Source organism: Saccopteryx bilineata, chromosome 2 (assembly GCF_036850765.1).
Source record: "Saccopteryx bilineata isolate mSacBil1 chromosome 2, mSacBil1_pri_phased_curated, whole genome shotgun sequence".
Taxonomy (NCBI): domain Eukaryota; kingdom Metazoa; phylum Chordata; class Mammalia; order Chiroptera; family Emballonuridae; genus Saccopteryx; species Saccopteryx bilineata.
Genome location: NC_089491.1, coordinates 116,017,603 through 116,030,186, shown reverse-complemented (window position 1 = coordinate 116,030,186; position 12,584 = coordinate 116,017,603). Strand labels below are relative to the sequence as shown.

The window sequence follows — 12,584 nt, the reverse complement described above, 5'->3', positions numbered from 1 at the left end:
GGGGCAGAGGCCGAGGAGCCATCCCCAGCACCCGGGCCATCTTTGCTCCAGTGGAGCCTCGGCTGCGGGAGGGGAAAAGAGAGACAGAGAGGAAGGAGGGGGGAGGGGGGGGAGAAGCAAATGGGCGCTTCTCCTGTGTGCCCTGGCCAGGAATCGAACCCGGGACTTCTGCACGCCAGGTCGACGCTCTACCACTGAGCCAATCGGCCAGGGCTGCGGCTGTTTTCTTAAAGACCAGTCCTCAGAGCTCAGGGCATTATATACTGAGCACCCCCAATAGTGGACACCTGATCCTACAGGGACAACTGAACTTGTAAAACAACCAAGAGTCATTTGGATAAGCAGTGAGAAATATGGAGGATGAAACTGAAGTAACATCATTTTTATGACAAATCAAGTATGAAAGATGGCAGTGGGACTTCAGCTGGGCCAAGGCAGGCATTTCCTTTGAGTCCAACAGAGAGGTCTCTGGTAGCATCTACTAACAGTCTCATTCCTTCCTACTTGGCCTGCAGAGCCCACTCCCAGGGCTGCGGGGGCTGTGGGACAGAGCCCGGGGCTAAGCAGGAGCACCAGATGAAACCAAGAAGACAGCTGATAGCCAGGAACACAAAGGTCTACAGGGGCTCACCTATCCCACATCAGCTGATGCTCTCTCATCACACTGGGCATCTGGCCCAAAGGATACCTCAGACCTTTAAGGAACCAAAATGCTCAGTAATTACTTGATGAACTGATGTTGTGACTCTTGAGCATTCTGAAGTGTGAATCTATCCTCATAGCCATAGAGACCCAGAAGGAGTCTGGAAGAGAAGTTTGGAACCATACAGGGGCCTCTTGGGTCTCATTTATAGGGAATTTACCTACTATAGCATCAAACTGGCAAACTTGGAGCAGACTGAGGGCCTCTCTCCTGTTTTTCCAATCCCTTGGCCAAAGGCGTTACTGAGGTTTCTTGTCTTGCTTGTGATGCCAGATTTCTTAAAGGTCTGCAGAGTCGGCTCTGCGTGTTCTCATCAACACTAAGCACTGGCACACAGGAAGTCTGTAAGCTGGTCAGGTATCATTATCGCTGCAATCGTAACGTAATGCCGGGCCTGAAGTCACCCAGATGCATCAAGGTAGCTCCCACGTGCGGTACAGTCACTTGCTCCTTCTCACCCACGGTCCTCACCAAGTTGTCTCACTGAGCTGGGCCAATTCTCCCCTGACACAGTTGAGGAGGAGAATAGCCCAGAGACAGTTTCACAAACAGTGAACCTTTCAGCCACCAAACATTTCTTTCTCAAGAGATGCTGAGAGAGAGCAAAAAGAAAATAAAGCACCAAGGGGTTTTCAAATGTGAAAGCCCACTCAGCCTTTGTTCTTATTTGATGAATGCACAAACCACCAGACAGGTGGCAGGCAAGAGAACGCTGTTGTACTAGGAAAGTGTATTTCATCAAGTCTGGCCTGAGGTCTGCAGGGAGAGGTAGGTTTGATGAATGATTAGCGGTGGAAGGACTGCTCAAACAGCAACTCACTGCAGCGGCCAACCACCCAGGACTGGGGATTCGTTCATGACCAGAAGCTGGTTCTTCCCTGTCTCCTTCTGCCTCACTGCCATTGGTGATTTCACAGGAGAAAGAGCTACCAAGGCAGGTGATAAGAAAACCATAAAATAAATACATTGTGGGAAGCCAAAGTATTAAGACCACTGAGAAAGAAAAGTGGAGGCTGTGAACCATACAGGCCTGGATCATCTTATTTCACATCAGAGGTTACAAGAGGATGGGGAGAAAGCCTGGATCAGGTGCTATATTTACAGGGTGAATGGATGAGTGAATTCCCAGCAGAGGCCAGGATCTGGAGTGACCAGCTGGCTTTCTTAAAATTAGAAGGGTACCGAGCAGCCAGGCTCCTGGCAGCTCCCAGAGGGCAGGATGGCTCCAGCTCCACTTCTACGGTTCCAGCAGCCCTAGCAGAAGAAGCTGTCTACTACAGTGCCTGAATCCTAATCACCGCCAACCCCTGCCAGCACAGGTCCCATGCACCCACACAAACACACACAGAATCCACCTCAAACAGTATTTCAAACCAACAGGAAAATTAAAAATACCCTGCCCTTGCCAATTTCCCTGGTTGACCCACTGGAGACAAGGTGTGGTCTGGGAAGGGAAGGGAGATGTGCTGTCTTCCAAAGATCTGTGGGGCCCATTCCCAGATATTCTAATTCTTCTCCTTCTGGGCATTTGGAGGACAGCCATGTCCTCCTGCCACTGAACACACATGCCTTTGGTGTGACTTTGCCAGTCCTCCCAAAAAGAGTAGAGTCTTTCCAACAACCCTGGAGATCCAGCTGGTGCTGTGACTTGCTCTAACCAACCAGCAAATGGACATTACATTGTGAGACATCAGAGCCTAGAATTCAAGAAGTCTTGGAGACTCCATTTTCACCTAAAAGTTTTCTTGAGAATGAGAAATCACATGGGGCAAGACAAGCCCAGCTGAGAGCAGTGCCAATCACTAGACATGAGAGAGGCTACCTTAGACCATCAGGCCCTGCAAAGCCACCAGCTGACTGCCACAACATTCATAAATTCAGGTAGGGAGACCAGCTGAGCCTAGTCCAATGGGTTAACCCACATTATTATTTTTTAATTGCTTGATTTTAGAGAGACAGAGAGAGAGAGAGAGAAGTATTCATTTGTTGTTTCATTTAGTTGTGCATTCACTGGTCACTTCCTGTGTGTGCTATGACCGGGGATCAAAGCTGCAACCTCTAACTGGCTAAGCAAACTGGCCTGCGCGAGGGTTAACCCACACTATTGTGAGCAAATAAAATGGTTATTGTATTAATCTACTAAATTTTGGATGGCTTATTATGCAGCAACAGATAATTCATATAAAACTCATCCAGAAAGTCTATGCAACTATTCAGAAGAGTGATGTCATTCTATATGCACTGATATGGAAAAATGGCTAAAGAATTTGCCAAACACTAACTATAATATCATTCTATTTATGGATACTGATAAGATAATAGGTAGATATCCGGATGTTAGTCTATTATTAAACTATCTGAAAAAAATAAGTATCAAAATATTAACAGTGATTCTTTCTGAAGGGCAGGATTATTGGTGATTTCCCTTTTCTATAATATATATAATGTTTTAATAGTATAATGAGTTTACATTATTTTTTTCAACAACAAAGATACTTTTTAAAAATTCATCTTCCATTCTGTTACAAGCAAATTTTTCCTAAAACATCCCTTTTCATCCTGTCATTCCCCTGTCCAGGGACCAATACTAGCTCCCCACTGCTAGCCTCCGGAAATCTGAATCTGCTCTGGGTGCCATACAAGGTGCCTCTCCCCTGGGTCATCTCCAGGCCAACTACCATGGCCACGCCCACCTTTACCCAGACCTCCAAGCTTGCTAGCCGTCCCCACTGAAACTACTCAGAGAGCCCTACCTTTCCTTCTCTAAATCCACCTGTCCCTAAAGGCCCAGCCCCAGCTCCCATGGGTTCCTGCACAGGTCCTCAGAGAAAGTTCCACCCAGACCTGCCCTTAATCGGATAGTGTCCTGAATTATTCTCTGTGCACTATAGGTACTCTGCCCCTCAAATGCAACCTTCACAGACACCAGCCAACTGGCCACCACTATCTCCAGCTCCTCTAACAGTGGGAGAGGAGCAGAGCCCAGGCAGGTGGCTCCAACTCTCTGTGCTGCCCACAGCCTGGATGGCGGGTAATAAACCTGGACTGACACTTCCTCCCTACGCTGCCCATCTCCAGCAGCAAGCAAGTGGGAGCCAATGTGCAGCTGCTAATTTAGAGTGACTCACGCTTTCAGGGATGCTCTCAGAGGCTCCCCTCCCCACACTCCAGGTCCCACATGCTGCTTACAGATCCAAACTCTGGCTTCAAACCTAATTGCCTTCCTGGGGGACCCAACAGCTCTTCCTCACTCAGGTCTCCACAATCTGCATGTCCAGCTTTTAAACAAAACTGTTTAGAATCTCCCAGGAATAACACAAGTGGAAAATTGCAAGCCCAGACCTCTACCTCACTTTCTCTAAAACAAAACACATCATTCTACATATTCACGTACCCCGAAATACACACCCCTATTCAAACCCTAGGGCTTGATAGAGAGAGTTAGGTCCCTAAGCTTCAGTCTCCACACTGTGGCAGGTGGCCGTGTGAGAGGACGCAGACAGGGCTGCCAAGTACTGTGTTTGAGTTTACACTCCCTCTGTGGGGGGCATTCATGTCACAGATATGTATTAACCCACTGAAAGTGCTCAGGTAGGCCTCTCAGCTGAGTCCCAGACAATGCAGAACTCCCTCCCACACAGACCCATGCAGGCATGCCGAGCTATGCACATGCCAGGGAAAGTACACACAATATCTCCCCCACACACACACACACGTGCATCAGCACACCCTGTTTCAGCATTGCTCTGAGCATCCGTTGAGATCACTTCCCTCGCCTGTCCACTGTTCTCAAAGGCTGTTTCCACCCAGGCCTTCTCCCAGATTCTGAACCCGACAAACATACCTGCCTTACTGGGAGTGGGGCAAGGGTGTGGAGAACATTTATACACACAGCCGGGTACCTTGCCCACCACGGCTTTAGAAGGCTGTCTTGTGCAGAGTTGGACATTATTCGGGTTTTACAATAACATATTCAGTTTAATTTTTCTTTTTGACCTGAGAAAGGGAAATTCCAGAACTCACCAAGATCCTGGACCAGACAGCCACACCTCCCCAATTAATAAGGGGTTCCCAGAGGATCCACTAAGCTGCCTGACTCTTCAGATCACCATCCTTTCCTGTTCCTATCACAAAGTCAGATATTTTAACAAATGCTGACCACTGAGCATAGAAATGATCACAAGACTCTCAAAGAGTAAGCGAGCATTCAAAACACAGTTCATTTCCAGCCTCTGTGAGGGGAGTGGGAGGAAGACAGAGGGAGGAAGACACAGGGAGGAAGGGGTGTGGTAAACTCAAAAACACAGATAATAATAAACAGTGAATAATCAAAAAGTATCCACATTAGGCTCCCGAATGTAGACTGAGGCACACACTCCCAGACCCTGAAAGCCAGCGGAAGTGCTCCTCTGGCTCCGCCCACTTCTCAAGAGCCCAGTCCAGTTCAGGCTCAGCTTTTGGTTGTGTTTTTGGTTTGAGATGAGGGAAAGGTTTTGGAAGCTGGACTTCACCCAGGCAGACACTCTTCTTTCATTTATTGTAGCTATAACTGAAGTTGAAAGTATTAACTTGTTAGGCTGGAGTCCAGCAACGGAGGCTTCTAACTCCTAAATGCGTCAGACTGGGGCAGGAGGTGTTTAAAATGAAAGTAGCAGCACAGCAGTCAGCACAGAACCGAGTTCAGGTGGCAAGACCCTGCCACTAACCAGACAGGCGACCATCTCTGTAAACAGCCTTCACCCCCATCCAGCTTCTATCAGAAACCAGTACCTCGGGTTTACTCATTAACTTATTCCTTCCTCCTCCATCCACCTCCAGGCCAGGCCAGAGGGCACCCTGTAAGAGAAGGAGGTATCTGGGAAGCCACAGGAGTAGAAGCCAACACTCAGGCATGTGCCTTCATCCCACCTCAGAAACCCCCTTTATCAGAGCTGAAGGAACCTTAGCAATCACTCACCCTGCCTCCCCTTCTGCAGGTGAGAAAGCCACCCTGAAGAAAGCAAGTAACTTGCCAAAGGTCACCTCACCAGTTAGAGGCAGAGGCAGGAGCAAGGATTAGAACCTCCCACCCAGGAGCTGGTCATCTTTCCAGAGGTTCAACAGCACGACAAGAAGTGGCCGAACCAAAGGCCTCCGAGGTAAAGCCATAGGAGAGATTACACTTCCTCCACTGTCTCCCTCACTGTGGCTTCAACACAGATGCACAAAAGGACGGTCATCTGGCTAAGATGGGTGATGTCAGACCATGCGGGCCTCCTCAGGAACTCCCCACCAAGTTCTGCCTGGTAGGGCCCCCAGGAATAGGCCCCGCAGAATCTCTGTCATGGTACAGGACGTGCCACAAGGAGCCAGGATGTGCTGAGCAGCAAGGACTATCATCACTTGTCCTCAGCCCTTCCCTCCCCACTGCCTGACTTCCCTCAGCCCAGGTCTGTGTGCCTGGCTGCCCTGCACAGGTCACTCACAGGTGGTGCCCCAAATCTCTAAGTGGTGAGAATAAAAGCCAACACCCACCCAGGCAGGCTCTAAGGAGGGCAGACTTAAAATGGGAGCTCCCAAATTCCTGCTGCAGCAGCTCAGAGCGGGCCCTGCAGAGGATGCCCAGGCCCTGGTGAGAATAGTCGGCCAGGTCTGCAATGGGAGGGGCAGCGGGGCAGCCAGACCTCTGGGTTTGAACTCAGCAAGTCTGCCTTAGCTGCTGCCTCTGTCAAATGGGGGAAGTGACAGCTACACCCCTGGATGCTTGTGAAAATTAAATGAAATTTAAATTAAGATTTAATACACTTTAAATAAATTAGTTTTGGACATAAAGAGTCTGAAACTCACAAAGAAGGTACTCTTCTGGCACGATAAGCTACCATCCAGCACCATCCTTCCCTCACCCACCACCCCTACCACCATACTGCTGAGTTCTTTCTTAAAGGTAAAAGATTTACAAATCACCCAGCAGGAGGAAGCCACAGAATAAAACATACGTAAATTAAAACATAAAAAGACCTGGGTCTGTAAACAGCAACCCCAGGGAACCTAAATCAGCACCATCCACATGGGGCTACCTAAGGAGCTTCTGCCCAGCTCCAGCTCAACAGGGACTGGGTGAACAAGAGCTGGGAACAAAGCAAGACCCCAGGGGGCTGCTGGAGCTGAAAGAAGGACCTCCATGATGGTCCAGGCAGAGGGTGCCACCCGGAGAGCCAGGGGCATTGCTGCAGCAGCCAGTGCAGAGGAACAAGGCATAGGTAGCCTTGGCCAGATTCCCAGAGATGCTTTTTTGAATGGCTGGTGGAAGGTCCTCCACCCAGCTCCCAAACCTGCTGGGAGGAGACAGGAAACAGGAAGTTAGACCTCTCCTGCTTCCTTAGGCTTCCTCCTTAGAATCAATGTGGCTCTCCAAGAAAGAAATTAAGAATACTGCCTAATGCCAACCAAAAACAGATGTGGGGAGGATACCCCAAGCCCAATATAAGGAGCTTATCAATTCTGAGTCAAGTTCTAAGGCAAAGAAACAACTAAAATATCAGCATCCTATCTTATCCTCCCTCCCCAAACCACAGTTAAAGGGCAGTTTATAACACAGTTCAGACAGTTTATAACACAGACTTTCTAAGACTCCACCATATTAGACACACACCAACACTGACCTGTTTTCTCTGAATTTCCTATAAATGCGTTGGCTGCTGACAAAGAAGAGAAGATCCCAGGATATTCCTGCAGGAAAACAAAAAAATTAGGTCATCACTTCTCTGTGAAGCCACTCTCAAGTGAATGCTGTCCAGCAGTGACCACTCTTCCAGACAGCAGCCTCCCATCAAGAACCCATTCATTCCACAAGTGGAGAAGGCCAGAAATGGCAAACTGTTTCCAGCTGCTGTGCCCGTTCCACTCCGCTGGTGGTGGGTGCCTAAAGCATTATAAGCAGACAAGCCCTAGCTCAGCAGGTAAGAAAGCTGTGATCAATTTAGTGATGTCTACAATGGGCAGTTATGGAAGTAACAGAATCAATGTCACATATTTGTCATCTCTGAGGTAGACCTCTGGCATCCAAGGATTGAACATTTGTAATTTTGACCACTCACAAGTGACCCAAAATGTCAAGATATTGACTTTACCGCCTGACCAGGCAGTGGCGCAGTGGATAGAGCATCGGACTGGGATGCTGAGGACCCAGGTTCGAGACCCCGAGGTCGCCAGCTTAAGCGCAGGCTCATCTGGTTTGAGCAAAAAGCTATCCAGCTTGGACCCAAGATCACTGGCTCGAGCAACGGGTTAGTTAGTCTGCTGAAGGCCCACAGTCAATGCACATATGAGAAAGCAATCAATGAACAACTAAGGTGTTGCAACAAAAAACTAATGATTGATGCTTCTCATCTCTCTCCGTTCCTGTCTGTCTGTCCCTATCTATCCCTCTCTCTGTCTCCATAAAAAAAAAAAAAAAAAAAAGATATTGACTTTACCGAGACACGAGTGTGATTCACAATCAAGCTTAGGTGGCTGGTGGAAAGAGCAGGCTGCTGTTGTTTTCACCTTTACCACATCCAAAGGTACTCTTGTGGAACAATAAAAATCTTTTTTTTTTTTTTAGATTTTATTTATTCATTTTTAGAGAAAGAGGAGAAAGAGAGAGTATGAGAGAGAGAGAAGGAGGAGGAGCAGAAAGCATCAACTCCCATTTGTGCCTTGACCAGGCAAGTCCAGGGTTTGGAACGGGTGACCTCAGTGTTCCAGGTTGATGCTTTATCCACTGCGCCAACACAGGTCAGGCTCAATAAAAACTTGGTGAAGCCTGACCAGGCGGTGGCGCAGGGGATAGAGCTTTGGACTGGGATGTGGAGGACTCAGGTTCGAGACCCCAAGGTCGCCAGTTTGAGCGCGGGCTCATCTGGTTTGAGCAAAGCTCACCAGCTTGGACCCAAGCTCACTGGCTTGAGCAAGGGGTTACTCGGTCTGCTTTAACCCCCCCTCCCCCAGTCAAAGCACATATGAGAAAGCAATCAATGAACAACTAAGGTGTCGCAACAAAAAACTAATGATTGATGCTTCTCATCTCTCTCCTTTCCTATCTGTCTGTCCCTATCTATCCCTCTCTCTGACTCTCTCTCTGTCTCTGTAAAAAAATAAAATAATAAATAAAATAAAAACTTGAGCCCTGGCCGGTTGGCTCAGTGGTAGAGCGTCGGCCTGGCATGCAGGAGTCCCAGGTTTGATTCCCAGCCAGGGCACACAGGAGAAGCACCCATCTGCTTCTCCACCCCTCCCCCTCTCCTTCCTCTCTGTCTCTCTCTTCCCCTCCTGCAGCCAAGGCTCCAGTGAAGCAAAGTTGGCCCGGACACTGAGGATGGCTCTATGGCCTCTGCCTCAGGCGCTAGAATGGCTCTGGGTGCAACAGAGCAATGCCCCAGATGGGCAGAGCATCGCCCCCTGTTGGGCATGCTGGGTGGATCCTGGTCAGGCGCATGTGGGAGTCTGTCTGCCTCCCCATTTCCAGCTTCAGAAAAAAAATAAAAAATAAAATAAAAATAAAAACTTGGTGAAAAATGGCCATCAAGTGAGAGACAAAACTGTAGCAGAAGTTGAAAGGGTAGTTAACTTGGTGTTAAGATACACACAGAAAACATCTGGCTCTGTGGAAATAGGACTCTGGAGAAAGCCAGGCCCATATACAAATATTGCTATGGATGCAAATTTGGGATTCTAGAAGATGCAAGATTCTTTTCACATATCAATATATTTTTGGATGGCAAAATGGATCCATATTTTTATTGATATATAGTTGACATCAAAATTATATGATTTTCAGGTGTATAAATAGTTATTTGATATTGGTATATACACCAAAATGACTACCACCTAAGTCTAGTCAATATCTATCAATATACATACATAGTTGCAAAGGTTTTTCTTGTGATGAGAACTTTTTTAAGATCAACTCACTTAGCAACATTCAAATATAAAGTACAATATTTTTTTTTTTTTTTTTTTAGCTAGAGAGACAGACAGGAAGGGAAAGAAATGAGAAGTGTCATCAACTCATAGTCGCAGCACTTTAGTTATTCATTGATTGCTTCTCATATGTGACTTGATGGGGGCTCCAGTAGAGCCAATGGCCCCTTGCTCAAGACAGTAACCTTGGGCCTAAGCCAGTGACCTTGGGCTTCAAGCCAGCTTACTATGGGGTCATGTCTATGATCCCATGCTTAAGCTGGTGAACTTGCACTCAAGCTGGCGACCTTAGGGTTTCAAAACTGGGTCCTCAATGTCCCATGTCAAAGCTCTATCCACTGTGCCACCACCTGGTCAGGCATATAAAGTACAGTATTAACTACAGTCATCATGCTATATATTACATCCCCATGACAAGACTCATTTCTTGAGAATGTCAGAGGTCCATACTGTGCCTACTCTGTGCCTCTCATCAGTGAGTACTGGGCCAAGAACAGAGGCAATAAGAATATCTGAGCCTGACCAGGCGGTGGCGCAGTGGACAGAGCATTGGACTGGGATGTGGAAGGACCCAGGTTCGAGACCCCAAGGTCGCCAGCTTGAGTGCGGGTTCATTGGTTTGAACAAAGCTCGCCAGCTTGGACCCAAGGTCGCTGGCTCAAGCAAGGGGCTACTCAGTCTGCTAAAGGCCCACGGTCAAGGCACATATAAGAAAGCAATCAATGAACAACCAAGGTGTCGCAAAGAAAAACTGATGATTGATGCTTCTCATCTCTCTCCATTCCTGTCTGTCTGTCCCTATCTATCCCTCTCTCTAACTCCCTCTCTGTCTCTGTAAAAAATAAATAAATAAATAAAAGAATATCTGCCCTGAAGGGGCTCACAATCTAGTTAGAGAAATTATGATACCCACTAGAATAGCAAGTGACACTTCATCTTTGTAATAACGCTCAGAATCCACTTCAACCCACCTTCATCCATTCTTCACCACCCCCAGCCAATCAATTCACATATGATCTTTTTTTATTTTCTTAAGATTTTATTTATTGATTTTAGAGAGAGGTGAGAGAGAAAGGGAGTAGGAGCAGGAAGCATCCACTCGTAGTAGTTGATTCTCGTATGTGCCTCGACTGGGCAAGCCCAGGGTTTCAAACCAGCAACCTCAGCACTGCAGGTCCACACTTTATCCACTGCACCACCACAGGTCAAACTCACAAATGATGGTCTTAATCCTACTTCCAAAATACCTCCGGTTCAGTCTTTCCTCTCCATTCCTCACATCTGCCCAGCCACTCTCTCCACCATAATTTCCCCTCGTGATAGAACCCAGACTCGCCCTCCTGAAGCCTAGCCCTACTTCTGCAACCCCTATTCAAAAACCTAGGAGGCAGAGTTCCCAGGGCATCCCCAGATAGACTGCTGTCTCCCCAGTACCAGCTCAGAAACTGTATTTGGTGGGCACTAACCTTCTCTTGAATAAATAACTGGACAGATGAAATTCCTTGGCTGAACATTTGAAACCACCCACAATATGACCACTGTCTCCCTGTCCAGCCTTTTCTTTCTCTGCTTTCCTTCACACAACCCACTCACTGGCCCACCTAAGCTATTCACACACCTCAATATTTTCTCAGTACTTTCCCTTAGGCTGGTCCCTTCTCCCTTCTGTTGAAAGGCAAACTACCCTTAAAAGTTCATGTCAGCCTGACCTGTGGTGGCGCAGTGGGATGAAGCGTTGACCTGGAGGTGCTGGGGTCGCCGGTTCGAAACCCTGGGCTTGCCTGGTCGGGGCACATGTGGGAGTTGATGCTTCCAGCTCCTCCCCCCCTTCTCTCTCTCTGTCTCTCCCTCTCCTCTCTAAAAAATGAATAAATTAAAAAAAAAAAAAAAAAAGTTCATGTCAGCCTGACCAGGCAGTGGCCCAGTGGATAGAGCGTCGGACTGCGATGTGGAGGACCCAGGTTCAAGACCCCAAGGTCGCCAGCTTCAGCGCGGGCTCATCTGGCTTGAGCAAAAGCTCACCAGCTGGCTCGAGCAAGGGGTTACTCGGTCTGCTGAAGGCCCGCGGTCAAGGCACATATGAGAAAGCAATCAATGAACAACTAAGGTGCCCCAACGGCAACAAAAAACTGATAATTGATGCTTCTCATTTCTCTCCGTTCCTGTCTATCTGTCCCTATCTATCCCTCTCTCTGACTCTCTCTCTGCCCTGTAAAAAAAAAAAAGTTCATGTCAGATGCCACCTGCTGCATGAAGCGTTCCTCCAGAATCAGAGTGCTTTACCCCGCTGTTTGAACCCACATAACATTCTACTCCCACACGCCATTCACATTATAATTTGAATGTCATTTTTGAACCTCTTTCTTAACCCATTACCACATTACAAGTCCTATGAAGACAAGGACCTTTATCTTTTTCATTTTTGCATCATCAAAACTTAGTACAGACTCTTGTACTGACATACACACACACTAAGTGTTCATCAAATTCACTAAAGAATCACTCCAGGCAGTATATAAAAGCCAGGAGAGATGAAGACAGAAAAGGCCACAGCAACTCCAAAGAAAAAGAAATCACTTTTGGATGGGTGGCCAGGGAAGGTTTCATGCAAGAGCTCAGACATGAATAGTGTCTTGAAAGTGGGGAAGGGGGACCTGGGGAAGAGCATTCCAAGAAGGTGGAACAGTAACTAAATGACAAAGAAGGAATGAGCAAAGCATACCTGGGAGATCTTATCTGTCTGGCTAGAACTGAGGGTGCCCGGGCGGAGATCAGTGGAAGACAAGGCTAGATATGGAGGTTAGGAATGGATACAAAGGATTTCAAATGCCAGGCTATGGAACTTATAGTAGATTAGATCCATTCCCTCAGTCACTGAGAACAACCACAGCAGGCCTAGGCCTTAATGGTAGAAAAAAGAAGTCTTGTCCTCTCATGTTCC

The 12,584-nt window shown here is 47.5% G+C and overlaps 1 protein-coding gene across 3 annotated transcripts in view; it reads right to left on the bottom strand.

The window, feature by feature from the left end:
• The window catches only part of TSPAN9 (tetraspanin 9), a 227,314-nt gene that overhangs the window by 211,558 nt on the left and 3,172 nt on the right, over nt 1–12,584 (bottom strand). For 2 of the 3 annotated variants that reach the window (XM_066257704.1, XM_066257703.1), the window contains exon 2: nt 7,345–7,411. The gene's annotated coding sequence lies outside the window, so the exon portion shown is untranslated. Of the gene's footprint in view, nt 1–5,473; nt 5,504–7,344; nt 7,412–12,584 lie in introns of those variants that run through there. The other variant, XM_066257705.1, reaches the window with a different exon arrangement.